Source organism: Vanacampus margaritifer, chromosome 11, assembly GCF_051991255.1.
Source record: "Vanacampus margaritifer isolate UIUO_Vmar chromosome 11, RoL_Vmar_1.0, whole genome shotgun sequence".
In the NCBI taxonomy this organism is placed as follows: domain Eukaryota; kingdom Metazoa; phylum Chordata; class Actinopteri; order Syngnathiformes; family Syngnathidae; genus Vanacampus; species Vanacampus margaritifer.
The window spans coordinates 6,726,347-6,751,298 of record NC_135442.1 but is presented as its reverse complement, the minus strand read 5'-3'; the positions used below and the strand labels follow the sequence as shown (position 1 = coordinate 6,751,298).

Here is a 24,952-nt window from a genome sequence, read left to right as displayed (position 1 = left end):
TGAAGGCTAAATGATCGCATACATTTCCTTTAATGCTTATGAGACAAAATTTTAACTATTTGTGAATCAATTTTTTTTTTTTTACCTTAAAGATTGGATCAGAGTGCTTTGAACACATCATTTTGTAAAGCTGCCTTTAAGTTGCCAATGTATTGATGGTAATTGCTATGTCAGTACGCAAAGGAAAGACTTCAGAAGATGTCATCATATAGCTGTGACTTTAATGAATCCTATAAAAACATATCTCAATACCGGTAAGACACCCATCATGTGCTTCCCCCTCAACGCGCCCATAAAATGGCTTTTACTGCTCTGAATGCCAGCAGAATTGCGGCACTGACTTTGCGTGAACATTTTTTAAAGGCAGCGAGAGGAATGCAAGTTCTTCAGACATGCTCTTAGCCGCCTTGCATGTAAAAACACGCGCAGGAAGTTGCAGGCGAATGAATACTGTAATTTAACGGAATTATGTTGACCACGTATCCTCCCAGGTAGCGACATCACAGGGCGCTCGCTCAATCAGTATCAGTATTGATCTTTGACTTTGACACAGATTGCAGTCTTGTCTGTCTACGCCATTCAAAAGTGATGATAGCTAAAGCTTCTCTTTGGGGGAGGAGGCTGACGTTTACTGAAAAACCCCAAAACTGGCGGGGCAGGTCTTTCCTAAAACCATTTAAGACTAAGAGTCACATTATGCTGTAGTTCTTGGCGGGCACCCCCAGTTTGGAGTGCCGCTGTAAATCCCAAAATTGGAGGCTTTTGTCAGGCCCCTAATCAGGCCATCCAAAGTCACTCCCTCCAATCAGTCGTTCTACCTGGAAACATTTGGCCTTAAGTGTTGCCTCATGAACTTCGTGGAAATTAATCGATGAGGGAACACTGTACAACATTAAAAATAAGTTGGTTAGATTGTGACACCCCCTGAAGCTGGTCTTTTATTTTTTTGTGGTCTCGTATGCATGGTGGCAGCCTCACAAGAGTCGAGGACTAATTGTAACAAGTGCCCCCTCAGACTTTCTCATTTTCTCCTCTTTCTTCTCATGCATTTGTTCCCCAGCTCTCAGCCGCGAATTGGGCGGCTGTAAAGTTGACGTGAATGTTTAATTAGGCAGACTTAATTGAAGGGAATTACGGTGGAATATGTGGTGGCCAAAGGCGAATGTCAGTTGAAGACTAAATAGTGAGCGATCAGCTGCTCATGCACGTCTGAAGCCGTTCCTATTATTGAATTATCTGCTTTCCATGTCACAGATGTAAGATAACATCACATTGTAGATTAGCCACATTTTTACATTGATTGAAATCAATCATGAAAGATTTATTGCTCATTCAAACACTGTTGAAACCTGATGTGCAAAAATTGCTAGGAAGAATTTGCACGGCAGGATTTCCGAACTGTACATTGGGATTGCTGCTCATTTATGTATATTCATGCAGCAAACAGAGTGATTACATTGCAGTATATTTCCTAAGTTCATACAAACACAATGGCAAATTTTCATTGCAATCACTGCTAAACAGGGAGCTGGTAAATTGGAGCAGCAAAACAATAATTCCGCTGATTAGCCCCTTTCTGTGGAGCCTAAGTGAACTGTTTATACTGTAGAGTACCTCTGCAAGAGGAGACGAACCAAAACAGGCTGATTAGACAAAGTAATTGAGTAAATTCATTTCAGCACGAGGGACAGCACAGGATGACAGCTTGTGCGCAAGTCCACAGCTCCTGTTGACAGGCCGAGTATGAAATCATTCGTGACTCAGTGACACTGGTTTAGAAGCGCAAGAAAGAAAATGAATCGAGCAGAAGAACAAGCTCGCGTGCATTCGAGGGAAGTTTTTTTTTTTTTTTTCCAACTGTGACGTGCAAGAACTCCCTTTTAGCCAGTGGTGATGCTAATTGCTCTTGTTGGCATGCTAACATGCTTGTGGCTAACTATTAATAATTACGCAGAGGTGGCAAAGTATTCATAGTCTGTACAGAGAAGTACAGATAGGTGGAGAATAAAAGACTGGTAGTCTTTATGTAAAAAAGTACAGACTCCAAAATGTAGCTACAGTAGGGTGACCAGATCTTCAAAAATAAATAATAAATACATTCAGTCAAACTTCATCAATGGCAGGATGACGTAAATTTGGCAGTAAATAGGAAATAATTTAACAGTTAAATCATTCCTTTTTAACTCATTCACTCCCAGCCATTTTCACTGAAGCAACCCCCTTTACTCCCGGCTGTTTTACTGGAGTGTGACTGATTTTGCAAGGCCCACACAATATTCTGTTCTATTTACTATAAAAACATGGAATCTAACAAAAGAAAGATAGTCTTCTCTTTCGTCAGGAAAAAAAAGTATATTTCTATCTGTTTCTGTTTTGCATCAATTAGCATTAGAATATAGCTAAGTTTCATCATTAAAGAAAGAGCTTGTTGTAACATGGCCCTGGTTGAGCTCTTATACTCTGCTGCCATCTGCTAGCCGTCTTTGTAATAACTACCATTTTTTTCAAGCATTTTCTTCAGTTCAGAGACTGCATCAAAGCCTTCTATATGCTTTAGCATTTAAAAAAAAAAACATTACAAAAATGTATAAATGCGTCTTTGGGAGAATGGTAATATTTTTCTTTTTTAAAAAAGAACATATTTGTACGTCTTTGGGAGCATGGTAATATTTAGACTAGACCGTATTTTTACGGTTAATTGAACATTCCAAATTGTCCCTAGGTGTGATTGTGAGTGTTGGTTGTTCGTCTCTGTGTGCCCTGCGATTGGCTGGCGACCAGTTAAGGGTGTACCCCGCCTACTGCCCGAAGCCAGCTGGGATAGGCTCCAGCAACCCCCGCGACCCTTGTGAGGAAAAGCGGCCAAGAAAATGGATGGATGGATGGGAGCAAATTAGGTAATGGGTTTATCGTATGAATCGCTATGACATCTTTGTGATTGACATACACATGACAAAAAAAAGAAAGAGACGCTGGGACAGGACCTGCGTAATATCAGGACAAGACAATGTGAAATTCATCACGATGCAGGACCCAAGGCTCAAAAATTGGACAGTCACCCAAAACTAAAGACAAAAGTAAAAAATATTTCACTGCTTATAATGTGCTGCTATGGGGGTAACAAAACGTTACAGGACAAGCTGTCCCTGTATTTTTGCTCATTTGAGCTAACTAACGAAAAATACTAAACTAGCTAATGACAGTAACCGGATATATTCCGGGGCAAATGTATTTTTGTGGTTCAAACATGTTTTTTGAACTAGCTATAAAAAGATCTAGTAGCACCATTGTTCAGGTCGTAGCAGACGTAATTGATTGACAATCGAGTGCGGTGTGGTTTACCCGTGTTAAGCAAGAGCGGAAACAACAGTTTGATGATTCACAATTTTCAAGCCTCATTTTATCTATGAATGGCAATTAATCAATAGGATTTGACAGGGATGTTTGTTTCAACATATTTCTCTTTACAGGGACATATTTTCTTAATTTCCACCACTGGTTACATCACTGTACAAAAGTCACTATTCAGGAAGTAACCAAATCATAAAGTGAGCTTGCACGACACTACTATAACAAGTTGTTGTTTGTAATGACGCATTATACTCGTTTCAGTCTTTGACGGCATTGTTTGTGACACACCTGTGAGTCATCAATACTCCGAGCGTGCATCAAGGTTCCGGCATGTTCACTTACGGTGTGACAGATTTTTAATGAGCCAATCATAGAGGTGACGTAGCTTGCCGTTGGGACCTCACCTGTCTGTCAACACCATTTTTTTTATGGAGCTTTAACCGACGCCACCGAGCACACGCTGAGCATACCAGGCACGCTTCGTTGAGCCTTTCACCTGGCTTCCTTGTTGAATGAGATGGTGGTACCTTTTATGACATGGTTGTTGATGATTGATTTATAAGAATGTAGAGAAAAATGCAGCATGGCAAGCTAGCGGTTAGCACATCTGCCTCACAGTTCTGGCCTTGCTCACAAGTCCTGAGTTGTTTAACACATCTTTGTCTAGAGGTAAATACCGTGACATAAAAGCCGGAATCCTGAACTTTTCATCTTTAGTTTTGAAACCCAAATATCTTCAGTATACCACAAAAACGGGTGCTTTTTTGATTAAAAGCTACATTGTTGCTAGCTAGCAAAAACGTTAGCCTAAAGTTATAATGACTCAGCAGATGAGCTCAACTAGCTCTAGCAAGTATTCACTGAACCTAACATGAAAGTTTTTGGAATGTCTGCAAAAATCAACACCAGGACGGCAAGATTCAAACCCCAAACCTCTGAATTGCGAGGCTGAAATGCTAACCACTCTAGTGGCGTGCTGTTTGGAATTTATGCCATCTATTTTTTTTTTTTATTGTTTTGTTTATGAACCGTCATAATTTGAAACATTTTTGTTGGAGAAGGACAAGACTCATTGATTCCATTTTTACCGATCTGACTCCCTCCTGCTGTTAGCGGGAAGGAAGAGAAAAAAAAAATCGATACTGATGCGCTGTTGTTTGTCCTTGCGCTGCAGGTGCATTCGACGATGAGGATGTCATCTATGTTGAGGAAAGCGCGGACCCCGTGAGGGACATGAAGATCATTCGCGAGGAGCTGAGGCTGAAGGACGAGGACGTGATCTGGAGAAGATGGCCATTAGAGAAGAAACTCAAACCAGAATACGTGAGTCCGTCTCAGCGGGATCTTTTGCACCCCCCACCCCCCTCCCTCCCTCACAGCAGCGCACCACAAATAATCACCCTCCCACACACATGGCAAACCAAGAAGTGTGTTTTTCTTAATCCCCTCCACGCAATAGGCCTCCCTCCCTCTCCCCCCCTCGCCATTTTATCCCTTTCTGAGATTGAAAGCGATCAGGGGTCAGGAGTGTGCCGCTGCAGAAATCATTAATAGAGAGTTACTTATTCAGTGGCCGACCCGGGGTCAGCGCTGTGGCCTAATGAAAGTGTTTCCACACCAGCTCTTTTTCATCTAAAGTAATACTCACATCAGTCAACATGCAGCCGCTTAATCAAAGACAGCAGGTGATGCGTCTGTCTACAGCACACCAAAATTGGTGAGAACGCACAAGAACCTTAAAGTCTGTCGAGAGGCATTCAAAATGGAAATAGTTGTTCATGCTTTATTTTACATGCAATGTGCAAAGGAGTCACTATAACACAATTTGGCAATGATGAATGTGATTTTTGGGGACTGGTGATTAGTTGTAGCGTGTCCATTGAATGTGCTGAAACCCCGCCCTATTCAATCAAACACCACTGGGAAATGGATGCTAATTCATCTAGAATCTTTATCATGTCTATTCATTCTCGGGCTTTCAGAAATAACACAATTATGCTGTTGATTATTCAATCGAATAATTGTATAGAATTTCATTTTGCATTAAAGTGCGTTACAAAAATATTTTTTTCCCAAATTGCTGCTAAATCCGAGAATAATTACTGTTGAGAGTCTGAAATGGCTAAATTAAACGATGGCTCTGAACGATTACTCGTTTATTAAAATAGTTGTCAGTTAATTTGATAATCGATTAGTTGTCGATTAATCGAGTAATTTTGGCACCTAACTACATGTTAGAGCAAATATATACTCGTACCGGGATGTCGCAAAGTTTTTCCACGCTGTGACAACGAGGCACTCCAAAGCAGCCACGCCAGCACTAACCATGCCGGCTGCCATGCCAAAATTTAAAAGAACGGGATAAAAGGTGCAAGGCCGAATAAAGATGTGTGAAAATGCGGCCACGTTGTTAAGATGATTAAGTCTGAACGGACAACTTGAGCTGCGATTTGACTGTAAATGTCCCATGATGCACTTAAGGAGGGGGATGTGGCATTTCACTCGGAGCGACGTGCCCCCGCCACTCCGAGGCTCGGACCACTCATTACACTAACGAGAGGGGCCATTTCACCTGCTGCACGGCCCACCCCCACCACGGCTGCCCCTCCCTCCCTCCCTCCTCGCCGCGCCTCCCCGCCAGCCATGCAGCCCCACTAACAGCAGCCATTCAGCCAAGGCAGGTGGCCGCTTTGCGCGCATAATTGCTGACAATTTTTGGCAATGAATAAAAATGATCTACATTACTCGTCAAAGGTTGCGCGAGGCAAGTCAAATCTATGGAAGACCTCTTTAGATGGCAAGGAAGAATGGCGCCTATCAAAGGCTGTGCCAGGCTTTTAAGACGGGAGGGACGCGCCGTGATTGTCTCCCCGGCCGGCTGTGTGGGCCTCGCTCAGCTGCCGCCAGTCGCGTATTTGCATGTTTATGTCGCCATTAAATGCATTTTGATGCCTTATCTTGAAACGTACTATGACAAAGAAGAAGCTTCTTATAGTTTTGCCTACATTTGAGTTAAAGTAATTCAAGTTCTAAGTAAAAATAATAATAATCCAGAACCAGAAATCAAGTACCATTTACCGTAATGTGCATATATGTGTGTGTAGGTATGGGATTTAATTAATCAATTAATCTCATTATTTGGTCAATTAATTGATTATTCGGAAAAAAATCCATTCCTTTTTTTTTTTCAATTTTTTTCAAATTGACAGACAAATTGAATCTGCCGATTATCTCTATAATTTTTATTTCCATCTGTGATGTTTTATTTTGATTGAACATAGTCTGCTTTTATTGATTGACTCCAGAAATCGTAAAATATTTCCAGTTAACAGGCCAAATTTCCGAGGATTTGGCAAGGTCTCGAAACAAACGATTATCAAAATATTTAGAGATTGATTAGTTGTTGATTAATCGTTCCACACCTCTAAAATACATATGTGTGTATATACTAGGGGTGTCGGGCGATTACATTTTTTAATCGTAATTAATCGCCTGACTTCAATAATTAACTCGAAATAAATCACAATTTTTATATCTGTTCTAAATGTACAATAAAATATATATTTTTCATACTCTTAACATAACATTAACATAAAAGTGGAAAAAAATGTTGGCTGCATCTTTTAGTCATTGATACAGTAATTTCATAGTAATCCATAAAATTAAGTTAAAGTTAAAAAGATGTCCTGTATTATAGAAAGTGTGATATTGATTTGTGTTGGTCATTTTTCTGCCACTAGTTGGCATAATTGCATTTGTAATTTTTCTTTTCATATGAAGAGCTATCAAATCTTTAACATGAAGTAATTTCTGCACATTTAAAATTGTAAAATACAACTTGAACACAGTCTCCACAAATATATGCATTTAATTTATTACTGCTAAATTTTGACGTCTTTAACGAACTTTAAATTAACTCAAAATTAACGCAATAATTTTGACACTCCTACTATATAAATATACAATATGTGTGTATGTGCATGAATTTATATACAGTACTATTATTGACTATGTATACTGTCTATACATTTGCAGTGCTTGTCAGTATATTTTAAGTGCTTCATTCTGCTAAAATGCTGTGTTGAGATCTTGAGTCACTGCTAATAATAATAATAATAACAATAAAAATACAAAAAGAAAATCATAACCAACTGTGCTATATTTCTCCATTGTTATCACAATTTGCTAACAATGCTGCAGCGATGTTTGCAGGAACAATTTTCCAGCGCTTTTGTCCATATAAATGGTCTCACAAACAACAATAATGGGAAGGCAGCCCACCGGCGGCGCTCGGCGGTGGCGGCCATTTGCGTTTGACCCCCGCGGACCCGCATGTCTTTTATTAACACCTGCCTGTTAGGGGAGCGCCGCGCGGCAGCCGCACGCTGATGAGGGAAACCTGGAGCGAGTTCAGGCCGTGTCAGTCGCCGTTTGCTGTTTCCATTTCACACATGATTAATCTTTCTGTGAAGACTTGGGCCGGCCGGACGGGCGGACGGGCGGAGTGTGTGCGCGCACCTCTTCCCGTGCGCCTCTCCCGCTGGCTGCACTCTGGCTGCCTGACTAAAAGGTCTTTAGAATTCCTGCGGAGAGAGATGCGGCCAGAGTGAATGCAGCTGGCTGGGGGTCAGCGTGTGGAGCTTTTTGCTGCCATTGTGTAATTGAGGCTCTGGCAAGGTTTTTTCGCCCCCCCCCATCACTTCTTTCAAAAGCCAGTGTGATTGTGAAGTGCGCTAAGGGTACTGGGAGGGAAAGGGAGGCAAGGGGAGTGTTTCAGGGGGTGGGGGAGTTTTCATATGAAGAGGCAGGTCAAGTTGATAGGAACAACGAGAACGCTAATTTCTGCGGCGATAAATCAACAATAATAGGCTCCGTTTCTTTATTACAACTTTTCTATCTGGAGCCCTCCCAGTCTCCACCCTCTTCCTGTCAAGAACCCGTCTTGACTCTGCTCTCATGTATTCGCCATACAGGCTATCAAACACACGGCCCGCGTGCCGGAACCAGCCCGTCATGGCGTCCAATCCAGACCAAGGGGATACAGCGCATGATATTTTTTTATTTTATTATATAATGAAAGTCGTTGCTGTTTTGTCCACCAGAGGGCAAACTGACGACCACTTCAATGACATTTGATGCTTCGTTTTGCACATGACCAAATGGCTCTCACACGCTATTGAAACGCTCACACTCACACAGGTATTACTGAAATGGTCTCACATTCACAACTGAAACACACGGAGAATACAGAATTCCTTGTCATCCACACATACTACTGAAGTGCTCTCACACATTTAAAACTGAAACTCAAAATTCTTGACATTTTTTATTTATTTTTTGCTCACAAGCACTACTAAATTGCCCAAACACACTACTGAAACACTCTTCAGATTTTTTTTTTCTTGCGGGCATACACCATTGAAAACCTGTCATACTCACACAAACCACTCTCCCACGACACTACCAAGAATCATGACTAAAATGTTTTTAGTTTTTAATTTTTAATGTCACAACACCCTCTCAGGAACTGCTGAATGGTCTCACACACTACTGAAACTTTACCACTAATCTCTCGCTCTCTTTCGCTCCTCCTAGACACTACTGACACTGCAGATTTTTCTTCTTCTGCACAACATGAATGCTCACACACTATGATCTGATCTAATCCACTCAACTCAACTGCAGATATTTTTTGTCATGCACTACATGAATGCTCTCACACACTACTAAAACACTCTCACTACTAAAATGATACGCACTACTGAAACTCACATAACACTGTACCTCTCTCACTTATCTCTGTCCGTCAGTCTATCTATCTATCTGTCTGTCTGTCTGTCTGATCTAATCCACTCAACTCAACTGCAGATATTTTTTGTCATGCACTACATGAATGCTCTCACACACTACTAAAATACTCTCACACTACTATGACAATACACACTACTGAAACGCTCTCACATTCTACTACTGGAATACGAAGCAACTTTCGAATTTCCGTAACACCCCCACCCTCGTTTCTTTTGCTTAAACAATCCCGTCAAAATATGAATGTTCAAAACTGCGACTATAGTGTGAGTCACCCCAGTGGGAATTTGTCATGATTTCAAGAAGGGAAGGAGGTCTGGTGCACGTCAAAGACTCGCCATTCCTGCTTCAATGTGAACGCAGTCATCGGTCATTGTTTGGCATGAGGATGCCTCGCGTTGGGGAAACAATTAGCACACGGCCTGCTGGGTTTATGTTCTTTTTCATCTCCTTTAATGGCTTCTCGCTCACACGCTTTTCTTTTAACCCCAAACAGGACCTAATGTGCAAAACTCCAGCAATGGATGACAGGAAACACGTCTGAGCGCATTTCATGTCAGATTCAAATCCAACTGCTAATTTGCTGTTTTCTTATCTTATGTGCAAATCTAATAAAAAGCGTTGTCTTAAATTGGCTTTTTTACTCTTTTTTTTTTTTTTTTTTTTTTACAGCCCACCTTAGGCATTTCTTTCTTTTCATAGATTGAAGTGTTGAGCAAGTATTTTATTTGAACATGAGCAGTGAACCAACACATGTAATTAGATGAAATAATGCTCACAGGAAAATATTATTTATCCTCTGTGACTCATATTACATTATTGCCGTTCTAATGCTGCATTCGAGGAAGGTGGGAAGTCTTGACATCTCCCACTTGGATTCTCCCAGTTCTGACCTCAAAGTGGTCAAGGAAATTGTAAACAACAAAGATGGCTGATTCAAAATCGCGTTGGGTAAAGCTACTTTTCTTGAATAACTAAATTACTGTAACTCATAAATTAATAGATAAGTATGTTTCAAAATTGTATTTTGCCTTTCACAGTCATTGTCTCTACGGGGTTTGTCATTGTTGAGTGACGTCAGACTTAAACAACTCGGTGAAGACGGGGTACTTTTTTCCCCGGGTTTCCGAGTTCAAAGGGGCGTTCCCGTGCATACTTCCTGGTATGAAGTCGGAATAGTCCGACTTCCCACCTTCCCCGAATGCAGCATAAGAATCCCAGAGAGGAGTTGTGTCGTCATTAGTTCATGAAATAAAACAAAAATGTTCATTTTACTCAAATCTATACATACCCATGAACAGCAAAATAAAATAAAAAATGATAGTTTGCATTATTTTTAAAGTGTGATACAAATTGAAAGTCACAAATGAATGTATGTTTTTTGTTTTGTTTTGCTTATGAGGACCAATAAAAGGTTACTTTTCAAAGAGTTTGCAAACTACGTCAGTTATCTGATAGTTGAGACTTGACAGCATTCACGTTGGAGGTACGATTTTTAGTCGTTCGTGGCCTTCAGACTTGCCATTCCCGTCCTTGGACAAGTCGGCACAAGACAAAAATGACATAATTTCATGGAAGCGCAATGACACATGTTGCTATCATTCTGCCAGTCGCACGCCACCCAAGCTCCGAACAAATGTGAAGCGGATGAGCTGGAGGCAGCGATCCGGTTTCATCTCTGCAGTCATAAGACATATAAACATGACATACAACCATAATTGAAGTAGCGTCTCTTCACTCGTCCTATTCTTTTTTTATTGCTTTTACTGAACTTTTATGACGCATTGATCACTTTCTTCTTGATCATAAAAGTGACATTTCCTCAAACGTGTCGCTGCTGCCATGTTGTGTAAGCATGGATGATGTCATTCCTGTAAGTCTTGATTCAATTGTCCTAGTTTGGGAGGCTGTCAGTCAAGGAAGACAGAAAGAGTGTAAAGACAATTTTTGGGGGATTTATATAAAAAGGCGGGGCTCACTTCCATTCATTTGAATGTAACTGACTTTTGTAACTGACTATTGATATGTTGTCACACACTAATTAAATGCGGAAACGCTCTCTAACACTTACTACTAAATATTATCACACACTACAGACACACTTTCATACACACTGCTGAAATGCTCTCACACGCTGCAGTTTGTATTTGCTCACACATGCAACAAAAATTCTCTGACACACACTGCTGCAACTTTCTCACATATACAACTGAAACGCTCGCACTAACTATTGAAATGTTCTCACACACTAATCCAATGCTCTCATGTTCACTACAGAAAAACCCACACACTCATTACTGACATTTTTGATCACTCAGTCTCACACTAAAGCAATGCTCTCATACTTTATAGATTCACTTTCATATTGAATTCTGAAATGCTCTCACACTCACTACGAAATTGCTCCACTGAAATGCTCTTGTTCACATTCCCCAAATGTCACACACAACTGAAATGCTCTCACACATTACATGTTTTTTCTCACGCGTGCACACACATGCACGCACACACAACTGCAAATCTCTGACACACACTTCTGAGACTTTCTCATACACAACTGAAACGCTCTCACTAAATATTGAAATATTCTCACACACTAATGAAGTGCTCTCATGTGAACTACTGAAACGCTCACACACTTTACTGACTTTTTTAACTCACTCACACCAATAATGCAATGCTCTCACACTTTACAGAATCACTTTTATGTTAGCTACTGAAGTGCTCTCACAATAATACTAAATTATTGTCATACACACCACTGAAACACTCTTGTAGACGTTCATGTCACACACTACTGAAATATTCTCCCACACTAGTAAAAACTATCATACACACTACTGAAATGTTCTCACACACAACAGAATTTTTTTGCTCACACACACAACCGAAATTCTCCAACACACACTGCTGAAACTTTCTCACACACATAACTGAAACGCTCTTACAGTATACTGAAATGTTCTCACACTAGCTATTGATATATGATATGATATGATATGTTTATTCACATTACTGAAATCCTCACATACCGTACTCACTCATGCATTGACTACTGTGAAGCGTTGAATGCCACATACATTACTAAAATGCTGTCATACACACTACTGAAACGCTCACATACACCTAACTGAAACTCTCGTTCACATTCCAGAGACATTTTGTCTACTGATTTTTTTAAAATTATTATTATTTTATTTTTTTACCACTACTGAAACACTCTCCTTCACCCTGTCAGTACAGTTTTCCCCTTTGGTCAGTATCATGAACAGACTTTATACAGTGCATGCAAACACACTGCAACATATCAGTTTGTAGGCACCTGGATGAGTGTGTGCCGATGTACCGAGTCTGACAGTGTCACTTAGTCTGCCCGAACACAACATCCTGCCCTGCAAACCCTAAACAGCCCGCAAAACTTCATTAAGCACTTCATCGAGCATATGGTCCCCATTTTCCAACAACATTTTCTCAATTCCATACAATATCAAAGAGAGTGAAGGCCCTAAATATCAAAACAGCAAATATAAGTATGTTCAAAGCAAAAAGTCATTAATACCATCTGCTGATGCTCAGTAAATCACAAGGGGGGGGGAACTCTTCTCGGGACGGTTATATTGAAGATGGTTTCACTGCACATATTTGGCTTTGTTGCCACATGTTGCCACATGTTTCTCACAATTCTAGCATTAATGGCATGCTTTACAAGTGGCACTAGTAGCCCGGAAATCCCCACAGATGACAAATACTTTGTCCAAATAGGATGAATAAAAGCAACGTTTTATTTTTCAAATGGTCCACTTAAATATTGATTAACAAATTGTATATCGTACTGCCCATATATTCCCTTTATTTATTTATTTTAAAGCCAAATCCCTGAGCACTTTACTTGGCTAATGCTAAATTAGCTTTGATTCTTCTGCGGCAGTGGAATCCAAACGCTTCTGAGGTTACACAGTTTGTGAATTGTAATTTGACCAAAACGATCTTGAAAATGTTTAATTAATGGTTAACGTTCCCTAAAATGTCTCTGTTATGTGGACCCACACATGACACAAAACCAAGTGAGTTGGTGACTTACTGGATGACCTCGCTGCCAGTCTAGGGTGACACTGTGGGATGTGCTGTACTGTATCCAAGCCACAACCATATTGTGGACATATGCTAGCCACATGAACCTATTTGAGTGACAGGACAATTTTATTTTTTATTTTGCAGGGAGTTTCACATCCTGTGTTAAGTTTTTGTTTTTTCCCCCCCATAAAAGTTGAAGCCTGCGCAGTTTAAACTTTATTTTCAATGACATTTTAAGTTCATCACTTGTACAGTATCAGTAAAGTAGTCAAGCAATGGTCATCAAGGGCCCCAAATCATATATTGCTTAGGGCACCATAAATGCTTGGACTGGTGAAGTTGCACTGTAATTGTACCTTTACCACACCAATACAAAACGAAAAATTCACTTTTCCAATATCATTGTCAGTTCCTTGTATCACAACATGGACACTCATTCACCTGTGATTGTTAAAATGTTCCTGACACGAAATCCTGTGTGACTGTCAGACAGATGGAGGAGGTACAGAAGTCATAAATCAAATGATTCACCCACCGCCTGCGCGATAGCTAGCCTGAGTCGGAAGAGTTTTGTGTGCGTGCGTGTCTGTGTATGTTTTCTTTTCTTTTTTCTTCCCCTAACTGTGAGAGATGCAATAAATCAGAGCGTTTTAAACAGGCAAACAGTATACTGCTGCAGGGTCTCCAGGGCGCCACGATGAACAATGTTGACATCAAAGTGTTGATGTTTGACAAGTGATGAGTCACTTCCCTTGTCCAGAGAGGAGCTCACACCTGTATGGAGATGATTACAGGTAGATCTGGCTGGCCCTAATTGTACAATAAACGCTTGGTCTCAGCCCTAATGGCAGCCGGTCTGCAGCCGAGACGCCAGACTGCCATTTGCCTGTCGCCAAGCTTCCGTGTGTGATTTTTTTTCTTTTTTCTTTCTCTCCCTTCTTCTCCCCTTAAGCGCAGTTGAGATGATGATATGGTTACGGACTATTCAAAGCAAACAGCTAGACAAATTGCAATCTCAGCTGTAATGTTTGAAAGGAAAAAAGAGATTCACAGAATGAGGCAAATAAGCCAATTTTAGGTGTGGCGCTAACGACTGTCATTCAGGACATTTTCACCGATTTTATTCAATGCACTTTTTCAGGAAATGTTTGAATTTCAAGGTGTTTTAATTCATTCATTTAATCAATCTATATATATATATATATATATATATATATATATATATTGCACTGTAAGATTTAAATAATGTTCTGTTTTGCGATAAAGGGGTGAAAATTTATTTTTGGGTGAATTTATAGATTCATTGACAAAATAAGTGGATTAATCAATGATTAAAATAACTAGTTAGTTGCAGCCGTAGAATCAACAAAGGCTCAATCAGCGGATTCCTTGAAAAATGTTAAAGCTTTAGCTGTTAAAGGGGAAGACAACCCCCCAAAAAATTCTTTACAATAATATGCTCTATCCAACTTCACTAGTCTAATTACAGCATTCTGATGAATATTACGTTTGGAGAATATGAATTAAGCAGCAAAATCCACCTGTTTTTATCCAACTCAGGCAGGCGACCATTTTGCCACTTGCTGTCGACTGAAGATGACGTCACAATTGCTCAAGTAACAACCAATCATGGCACAGCCTCAGAAAACAGGCGAGCTGTGATTGGTCGTATTCTGAGCCCTGAGCAAATGACTGCCCCTGAGATTGATAACGTGGTGGGTTTTGCTGCTTAATTCATATTCCACAAACATAATATTAATCATAATTACGAAGGCACATATTGTAAATAATATTTTTTGGGGGGGTTGGCTTCTTCTAGCTTGTTGAGCATCATAATCTGCAGCTTGGCACTTTTGAACAACCAGGCAATATTTTTGATTGGCAATGTCAGTGTTTGGTTATTTATGAACATCAGACTTACAGTGTCCCTTTCATCAAGGTTGGGGTTCAAACCTTCAACCATCCAATTCCAAAATGCTTGCAGCTCCCTACAGCTATTTTGTGTTATCTAAGTGCTGTTTGGCCAAGTGCATTTGCCCATGTCCAAATCTATCTATTTTTTTTTAAATGGCTATTTCTCCTCAGTTCACACACATCAGAGATAAGAGCTCCAGAAGCTCCAAAAAATGGCCCATTTTCAAACAAGATCATCCTGCTTGGAGTTCAGAAGCCACATAGCATGTTGCCCTTGTTTAGAGAAGAATGCGCAGTATTAGCTTTAGAAAAGCATCATTAATGGAAGGATCAGACGAGGAGCAAGGCCGGCTTTCATCCCCAGGTTCTCTGCTGGAGACAGTACATCATTTAGCGTAGAGAGGGGCACATGGCTCCAATCCTATACGGCGCATGTGTATGAGAACGCATCCATGTGCATGTTTGAAGTCTGTCTCCGAGGCGACTCCATGCTCATTTGGGTGCAGGCGTAATTGCGGTGCGGAGATCAAAGGCGCGCTGGCCCAGTGATGTTCCAGAGGAGACTTTAGCGCACAGCCCTCTCCTCTGTGCAACAGGGGCCCGCCCGCTGCTCGCCGACCCCCCTCTCCCCTCCGGCCCTGCGCTGCCCCTGCACATCCCTGCTCGTAAAAAATGATTAAGGCAGCATTTGTCATGTGTTTATGACTGAGAGGCATTGCGTGATACGGAATGGCATCTACAAGAGTCTATCGAGAGGCTTTCTTCTCGTTTGTCGACAGACATTTCCTATAGTAGCGTTTGTTTGGGAGAGAGGCTCATTAAAGTGTCGGTGATGATGTGGTTGTTTCAGCCTTGCCGGCGTTGGCATGTTTTCACTCATCACTTAAGGTATTGTTTATTTTACAAGACGTCGACGTCTTTATCAGCACAGTGAAGCCCCCGTTGATCGCTGGTTGTGATGTTGAATATGTGATTCAGTAAGATTTTTTTGTTTTACCCCTCCTACATTTATTAAAACACAATTTCACTTTTTAAAGAATACCTGAGCACTTATTCTCACTCTATCACTTCTAGAGTTCTAAAAAAAAAAAGCAAAATGTGCTAGCTTGTTTATTTGTGACTCCCAGTTTATTGTGAAACAATTAAACGTTGTGGATTTATACAACCACATTGTTCAGTCAAGCCGTGTAAGTTTGGTGTAATGGAAGCCTGATAGCTTAACGCTAATAGATGGGCTAATAGAAATTAGCATCGCTGGTGATAGATTATTGCCAACAGCCTCTCAAAATATCTACCACTCTGTCCCATATTGTCACCCTTTTCCTCTCTTTGTGTCATCATGTTTTTGTGGTCCAACAAAAAAATTATACAGTATAGCACAGGGTTCACCAATTCCAGTCCTCGAGGTCCGGAGTCTTGCAGGTTTTAGATGTTTCTGCCCACTAGCACACCTGATTCATATAATCAGCTCATCAGCATGCCTGATAACGATCCTGATCTTTAATATCAGGTATGTTGGTAGGCAGAAACATCTAAAACCTGCAGGACTCCGGACCTCATGGACCAAAATTGGTGAACCCTGGTAGCATATTGTATGTGGAGTTTCAAAACCCGGTACATTTTTCTGGTGTGGCGCTAAAGGTAGATGTGGTCAATCTCTTATAAAACACATGCAGTACAAAAGGAGCAAACAGCAATACTAACAGACATGTTGACGTTGCTCTGTTAGAAAATGTTGGGGACCTTCTCTGCCTCTTCTTTTTGCTCCTCCAGTAGAGCTCAGTGCTCAGATTTCCTGTACAAAACAAACGAAAAAAAACAATTGCTTAAAATTCTGTGAATATGGCGAGAAACATGAACATGAATGTATTTTTTTTGATACTATCCTATATCTTCGTATTTCGTCATATTTTGTGGTGGCAAAAAAAGGACAGAGGAGAAAGATGTCATGATACAGTATTTCAGTCATACTTCTTGTAATCCCCCCGGCCCCTTCTTCGTTCAAACCATGTGCATTAAAGTAAATTGCCGCCTTGTAAGTAGACAAGTTGACCTTTTAACAAATCCTGAGAGCCTGACCTGTCTGTAAATGTGTCGGCAGTCTTTCTTCTCCTGCAGGGTACAGTGTAAATAAGGGGGGGCTTGGATATATGTTTGTGTACTGTATGTCCTCCCATGGCCTCCAATCTGCCTTTATTGACTTACTACGAAGTCCTATCATTGCACATAAAACATGTTGATGAACATTAATGGCTTCCTTATGTGTTGTGTTGGCTACTTTCATCATGTTACCCTTCATCACAGTTGTTTTGTTGTTCGCCTCCATCTGCTCCCATCGTGGTTTCGAATAACAAACTACCCAAAGGACCTCGGCTGGCAATAAAGACTCAGGGTTAGATACACCTGCGCTGTATAGTAAGATGCAATTCGTCAAAAAAGGCAGCCTTGTTAAAGGTAACACTGATGTAGTGCTTTGATTGACAACTCAGAGAGGTATTCATTTAACAGTGTTTATTATGGTGACTGCACACATTTGCACTCATTTGTTTAGAACTACAGACTGTGGTGACACTTAAGCCACTTGACAATAGCGAAAATACACTTATGAAGTACTTCTCAGTATGTTGCAGTTCAGTTCTGCGACACAAATTAGGCCTGTGGTTCCCAACCTATTTTGTCTCAACTACCCCCAAACCTTTTTTTGCCATATCATGAGTACCCCCACTTATACATGTTAAAGGATCTTTGTGCAGTTTGTCACTTTTTTACTCGCGACTGCCACCTCTGGCCCACTTCAGCATCTGTGTCAGGCTCGTTCATGGTGCGTGTGCGAGTACGATCTTAAAGCGAGCATGGTCTTAAAGCGACAGCCACAGTTCACAAACAAAGACATGACTTCAAATGAGGCAAGAAAAACGCCGCCCCTGCTGGGTCCGCACACTCTACTATAAAGGGAATATAAAAGCTGATCGGTGCAGTCAGAGTAAAACAGTCAGGGCTCGTCGTACTCATCTGGGCATTGGTGGAGCATGCATGATGTAGAAAAAGCTTTAACGTTACCTTTTTAAATGGCACAATGCACCTTTAAATCTCCTAAAATAGAACATAACACAACTATTAAATGAAAGTCGTTTTATTTTGTCTTTTTGATGTAAATATTCTCAGGCATTGTCTTCTTTTTAATTCAAATAAAACATGAAAATAAACAGTGATGCCTTGATTATAAGCAGGTAATATCAATTTAAACAAAAACGTGTGTGTATATATATATATATATGTAACCCTTACCACAAGTGCAACATTTACTACAAAAAAAACAGCTCCTTTAAATAATTCCCCTTTAAACCTAAAACTTTATATATCAGAAACGGAACAATAATACAAGACCCTATATAGCCGTTTGACTCTTTATTTTGATTTTTTTTATTAAATCAGCCATCTGAGATTTAATGAGACACTTGCGTTGCCACAAGGCTGTGCCACAAGTTTTTTCCTCCCCAAATTAACAAGTTGTAATGCACACATACCATTTCAGGCTTATGAAATAAATGACTGACTATATTTACTTATCATCTTGGAGATGAATTGGTCTTCAATCTTCTCTGGTTGAGAAGTCACTTAACTAGACAACCTCAGTAATAATGGCATTTTTAAATGGTACCTCTGCAATCGGTAGTCAAAACAGTATTGTCATTGTAATTGGCAGATTTTTTGTGTATCTTAATAGAGTATGTTCAGTAAATGTATTCACTTTACATGAACAGTATTTTGTGTCTCAAGTTCAGCCAACCATCCCTCTTCTGAAGGCTAATTTTATATTTTGATAGAAAAAAAAAGAAATACGACCCCATTGTAAAAGTATTTTGTTGGTGTGTGCATAAAGTACGTACAATCGAAAGCAGCAAGACAAAAGAGTGCAAATGGGAGTAAATGGACCACAAGATCACAGTGGTTTACACAATGAACACAACATCCTTGTGGCCACTGGTAAAACCAAATGTGTAAACACATCTGAGAAAACTCTGTTATCCACATTTAATGGCTCTTTATTCCTTCCAGAGTGTAGAAATTCACATGCGAGCAGAGTTAAGATTATACAAGTAACACAATAACCAAGTAGTCAGTTATTAAGACAAAGCAACAGTGTACATGACCCAAAATGCACAAAGGGAATTTCTTTTTTTTTTGCAGACTCTTCATGTTTATTGTCAAATTTCACCTTTGGTCTACTGTTTATAATTTGACATAGACAATTATAATAAGGATATTCGAGGTTCGAATGTAATTTGTGTGAATGGAAAATGAACAGTATGTAAAGCGCATGTACTCCATTTGGCCTGTAGGAGGAGCTTTGACAATTAAAGTGAAGGAGGAGCCCCCAGCCTAGCAGGACGTGCCACATGTCAGCTCGTGTTATCTCCATACGGGATAGATGCTTTAAGGTACTTATATGCGATTCAAGATATTACCTAGGTTTCTTCTTTCTTTAGCTATTACTTAAGGATCAATGAATGATGGCATGATGAAAAAAATAATACAACTACATAAGTGAAAGTCCCCCAATTTATGCTGTATAAACATTGTGTTGAAATTCTGACATTTGTTTCCTTACTAACTATATTGTACCTACTGTTATATGACCATCTGGGATGCAGTACATGTCATGGACACTCTTTTGTACACTTTCCCAAGCTAAGATGTACACGCTACAGGCCTGAGTCAGCCTTAATGGATCCCTTCAGCAAGTTGTTCCAATAACAACACAAGAGTCTATGTGCCAAAACAGAAACAGATGGCTATCATAAAGTCCTCGCAGTCCAGTCGGGCCACTTGTTGGCTGTCCCTCGTTCCCGCTAATGAAAGGACACAGTTTTGACCCAGTTGTCTCATGTTGTCTCTTTTTGGTGTTTGTGCTGGTCAAGACTTGGTGCCAGCTCTGCGGCTATAATGAGATGGCAGACTAACAGTTTTTTCCTGTGATGGAGTCTGTTTGCTCTCCACTAAAAGTGGGCACGTCTCGCTGCTTTATGAGGCCTAAATCGGACTCGGAGTGTCCAGCAGTTTGCATTGCAGGAGAAGTTTGTTACATGTTAGCATAAGAAATGCTGGCTGCATAAATTTGTGTCTGAATAAAAATGTGTGTGTTTTTTTTAAAAAACTGTTTATTATCACAATAAGTAGGGATGGGCGTGTAGCATTGGGGCGATATAAAGCCTTATATCAAAAAGTTTTGGTACTCACGACAGCGGCCGATACTATTGTGGCTGTTTTACAATCAGCAACTAAATTAGAGGACTAGTAAATTGCTATTAAATAATACAGTTTTAAGGCAAAATTCTATAGTGGGATATATGATGTCGTTTTTATTCCCCTGAAAATTCTATTTATCAAAAGTACTAGTGGAATTGAATACTTTGTATCGCTATCTGTGATTAGTCAAGAGTTGAGAACAAAAAGTGGTATCGAACATCCTTAACTATAACATCAACCTGTAGGCTAGTTTATGTTAGCTCGTCTATGGTGTTTCACATTATACGTAAGCATTTAAGCTAGTGGACTTTTATTAGTCAAAATGATATGGTTTGGTTGGTTATCTGTTTGTTTCAGTTTTACAGTTATTCTCATGTGGGAGTCACAAAACGCTTTGCCTCTTTGGAGAACTGTGGGAGCGATAGTGTAACAACAGGCACCAAGAAATGCTTTTAAAAAATATGGTTTAATATTTAAACGAGGTTAAAGTTTGTGTGATGGGTAAAATCAGAAGCAAAAGTGTTTTTGTTTTTTTAATAAGGTCTGTGTATGTCACTGATTTGTACCTATTGCGTCCAGAGCATATTCCTTGTGATAAACGTGGGGTAACTGTATTCCTTTTGCCTTTGTGAACACACGTAACGCCTGAGAAATAAATTTAGAGTTGCCACATGACGATCCTCAGCGCTCATTATCAGGAATATTGTTTTGCTGTTGTGAACGGAGGGAGCCACATTTTTTTTTTTTTTTTTTTAATGCTCGAAAGAGCATGATTGGCTGATGTGTTACGTATGTCCTTGATTACTTTCCCTCAGCTTTTATTCTAATAAGTGGCATCCTTTGTACTCCCTGGGACAGCTAGACAGTCTGACACACGATGGGAATAAATATTGCATGTGGTAGACATTAAGCTGTCATCTTGGGAGTGGGGGGAAAAAAAGACGAGATGGAGAAATCTGTGTGGTGGTCCTCGGCGCTACACACTTTGCCTGCTCTTGTCACAATTGTCACATGCTGACGACTCCCCCCGCTCTACCCCAGGTCCTTTATTTTCTCTCGCCCAGGCGACTGCTGTGAATGACAGCATGGATAAGAAGAAGGATTTTGGGTGAGGTACAACAGTCCTCTGGGATGCAGTTTGAATTTCAGAGTCATTTTAATTTTTTTAACCAGCTCCCACAAGAGCTTTATGAAGGAGCCTACACCGTGTATGCAATCTGCTTCTTCTTTGACAATCCTGCCATGTTTTTGTGGTTCCGTAATAAAATAACACTGTACCGTATATTTGTATGTGGAGCTTCAAAACCCAATTTGGGGTCGCTATTTTTTCGTTGCAGCTCATCGGTAGATACAGTTGCCATCTGTATTTTCTTTTATTTGTCATGGGCCACTTCAGTTGCATGTAACTACGTTGCTCAGTGTGTAGTGGGCCTAATGTGCATTTTTTTGGAACATGGGAAGAAGTTGAAGTAAGCAAAGAAAATTTACAGAAGGCCTCTGAGCCTGTTGATGTTGGATAATTTTCAACAAAAACTAGGCTGTGTTGAAATCATGGACTTGTATATGAATGGACTGTCAATAGGACTCTCGCAGCTGAAGCCAGAGGGCAGCCATCTTGCGTTGCCACTTATACTGACAACCTCTTTTATCAGTGCATGTTTTACGCTAGCGTCCCTGTATGGAGTCATGAGAGCCTTGCAAAGAGCAAACTTCATTGATTGCATTGACCATTCAGAGTATTTGATCTCAATATTGTGAATTGTGACTCACAGAGGTTAGATTTAAATTTCACAGCAATTTTTCTTCTTGATGGGCTTTACTTTGACTTGAGTGTTGATGATGCAGACAAAGCTTTGTGTAGCACCTGAAGCCTTAGAACAGAAAATTAAGTATCTATCTTAGCAATGAAATGTATATGAAGTGCGTCAACCAGACTTATTGGTACAACTATATACATACACGGTGGAATTTTCACCATAAAGGCAGAAAATGAAAACGCCACAGAGAAATCAATGTATTCAATTTAGGCCGCCTTAGTGAATGGCAACGTAAGATGGCCACCAGTGGCTTAACTTCTCCCAACGGCGAGTAAGCGGCTTTGGCAGTCCATTGTGGCTGAAATACAGTACTTTAAGATTTCTTTCTTCTTCTTTCTTATCTACACAATCTCAAATTAAAATGTGTCGCCATCTAGTGGTCGAACGGGGAATTACAGTGCAGCCAATCTACATGAGAGTTAAAGCAATAGTGGGACCGCAGACTTGGAGCCTGCAATGAATTGGAATTTACTGTACGCCCTTGTCTCAGACTGCATTTTTTACAAATATTAAAAGTGACAAAAAAATTGTCATGACTTTGGATAAAGTCAAAGATCTAAGAATTTTTTTCAAGAAAAAAGAATCTTGTTTCCTAGCCCACACTCGTGTTTTCTTTTTTTGTGTGATGTGAGATGACACTCTTAATTAAAGCTGCTCCCATTGTGAATGCATTGAGATGTGTTTCCTCCATTGCTTTGTAGGCAGAAAGCGCTTGACGATATTGGCGCTTAATGTGCCTGAGCGTGTAAGATCTCCTTAGGAGAAACCGGCGGATGATGCATTCCCATCAAGTCTTGGCCGCAGGGAGCGCCGGGTGTCTGCACGCTCGTCGCTCAGGAGCTCACCACTGGGAGGATGAAACGCTTCCAACAGGGCCCCCTTCCTCCGTGACTTCCTGGCCTGAAAAGCTCACACCTCTTCTTTTGGTCTCCCTTAGCATTGAAAGCAAGGAGGAAATGGAGGGGGGGGCATTGCTTTTTGAGGCAACATTCTACCCCTGTAAAGATGCTCGGCCTGCAAACATCGTTTAAAGCAGGTTTTAGGCTCAGGTGCCGGGCCTTTCTTTGTGTAGTCCAGTAGAGTTGAAAGACCGGCACGTACATTTTTACACCCTACAGTGGATGCATGTCATGAAAACTTACATCAACCTTACTCTCTTTAGTCGCAAAAGCGCCTCTCTTAAAAGCCAGCCCGTACGAGCATCTCACCAGGCAGGCCTGGGTCATTGTCTCAGCTAGCTGCCCATGTATTCTAGAACCTCCTATTGTTTTCTCCTCCCGAACCATTTAAGCAGATCAAAGCTTTGACAAAGCCACGGGGAAGCCCGAGGCATGTGGAAACACGGGAATTATGCGACCCCCTCCGGGTTCATGACAAATAGCCCAACCCTGGGGGGGGGGGGGGGGGTGTCTCCCTGTGGGACATTTCTATTCACATCCAGTCTGTGTGCGACATTTATTTTTTTTATTGTCATTTCCCAATTTGATGTGATTTTAAAGTTCTATGATAGCAATTTTCAATGTGCTGCTTTCATATCATAGCATGTATTAAATGCACATGTACTGATCGGAATTTGTACGGCATTTAAAAATGAAGGAAACTTTTTGTTGGAAGGAGCACAAACAGCTTGTGTCAGCCAAGCATTGTTTGAGCTCACATGCTGGTGAATGATTAGCAGAAATAATGTCCCTGTCACCCTTAATCACATTAAAACGTGGTTAACATTTAATTTTTTCCCACTTGATATGCAAGAATTTCCACTTGATTTGCGGCAAAGGCCATTGGAATTCCATTATAAAAAGAATAAAAATTTCAGGCTTCATTTGTTCAGAGGGGGGATAGCAAGGCCAGAAAGTGCTGAATCCTTCTATTAACCCAGAGATGATACTCAATACTGAGATATAATGACAGGACTGACAAGATTTCACGCACACGCATACACACATCTTTTTTTTTTTTCTCAAGTCAACACCTGTGTAGAATATTTTAGTTGAAATAAAACACAAATTTGGCTCCATCAAGAATTGGGCCTTCACAAAGAAAACCATGCCCAATACTTGTGGAATAAAAACAATGAGCTTTTTTTATTTTTAATGGCGGTTGTGGTTTGCAGTGTTTTCAATGTGTCATCCTGAGAAGTGTTTCTCATGTTTTCCTCTCATGTGGCCAAAATACTAGAAACTGCTTCAAACCATAAATACATTGTTTAATAATAAATATCTCTTAACGTTCAGGCCTTGTTTCAGCTGGGTCATGGCCATTTCTGCATCGTTAACTGCTAATATCAGTTTTTGTCATTAGTCAAATATGGATTTATTTTTTACTTTTTAAGCCTTGAAGTTGCATTTTGTTTGCAAAAATTGCCTAACCTAATTTATTTTTATTTTTATACATTCTTCAGGACTATGCCTGCTTTAAAAATAATAATAAATACATCGCAGTATTTTTACAGTCAGCAGAGGCACTTCCACTTCTGAAATATATTTCTTTTTCATTGTCCAAAGATGGTATCTCCACTTCTTAAAAATCTAAATTGTTACTTTTTTGTCGCATTGGAGTGCAGTTAATGTCTGTTGGAAACAAAAAACATTTGTCAAAATTGTCCAAAACTAATAAAAGATGTAATCTGTAGAAAGCAAAAAGTATTAAAATTCCTAATTGTTGAGACTAGAATGAAACACAAATTGTGTGAATTAACAAGGAGTTTAAAAATGTAGTTTTCATGGTTTTAATTAATT

The 24,952-nt window shown here is 40.1% G+C and overlaps 1 protein-coding gene across 8 annotated transcripts in view; it reads left to right on the top strand.

Annotated features, from left to right (window-relative positions):
- Window positions 1-24,952, top strand: part of LOC144060919 (uncharacterized) — a 46,034-nt gene that overhangs the window by 7,882 nt on the left and 13,200 nt on the right. For 6 of the 8 annotated variants that reach the window (XR_013296039.1, XR_013296038.1, XM_077580863.1 and 3 more), the window contains exon 3: window positions 4,526-4,674. The gene's annotated coding sequence lies outside the window, so the exon portion shown is untranslated. Of the gene's footprint in view, window positions 1-146; window positions 255-4,525; window positions 4,675-19,490; window positions 19,590-24,952 lie in introns of those variants that run through there. The other 2 variants (XM_077580862.1, XM_077580864.1) reach the window with 2 other exon arrangements.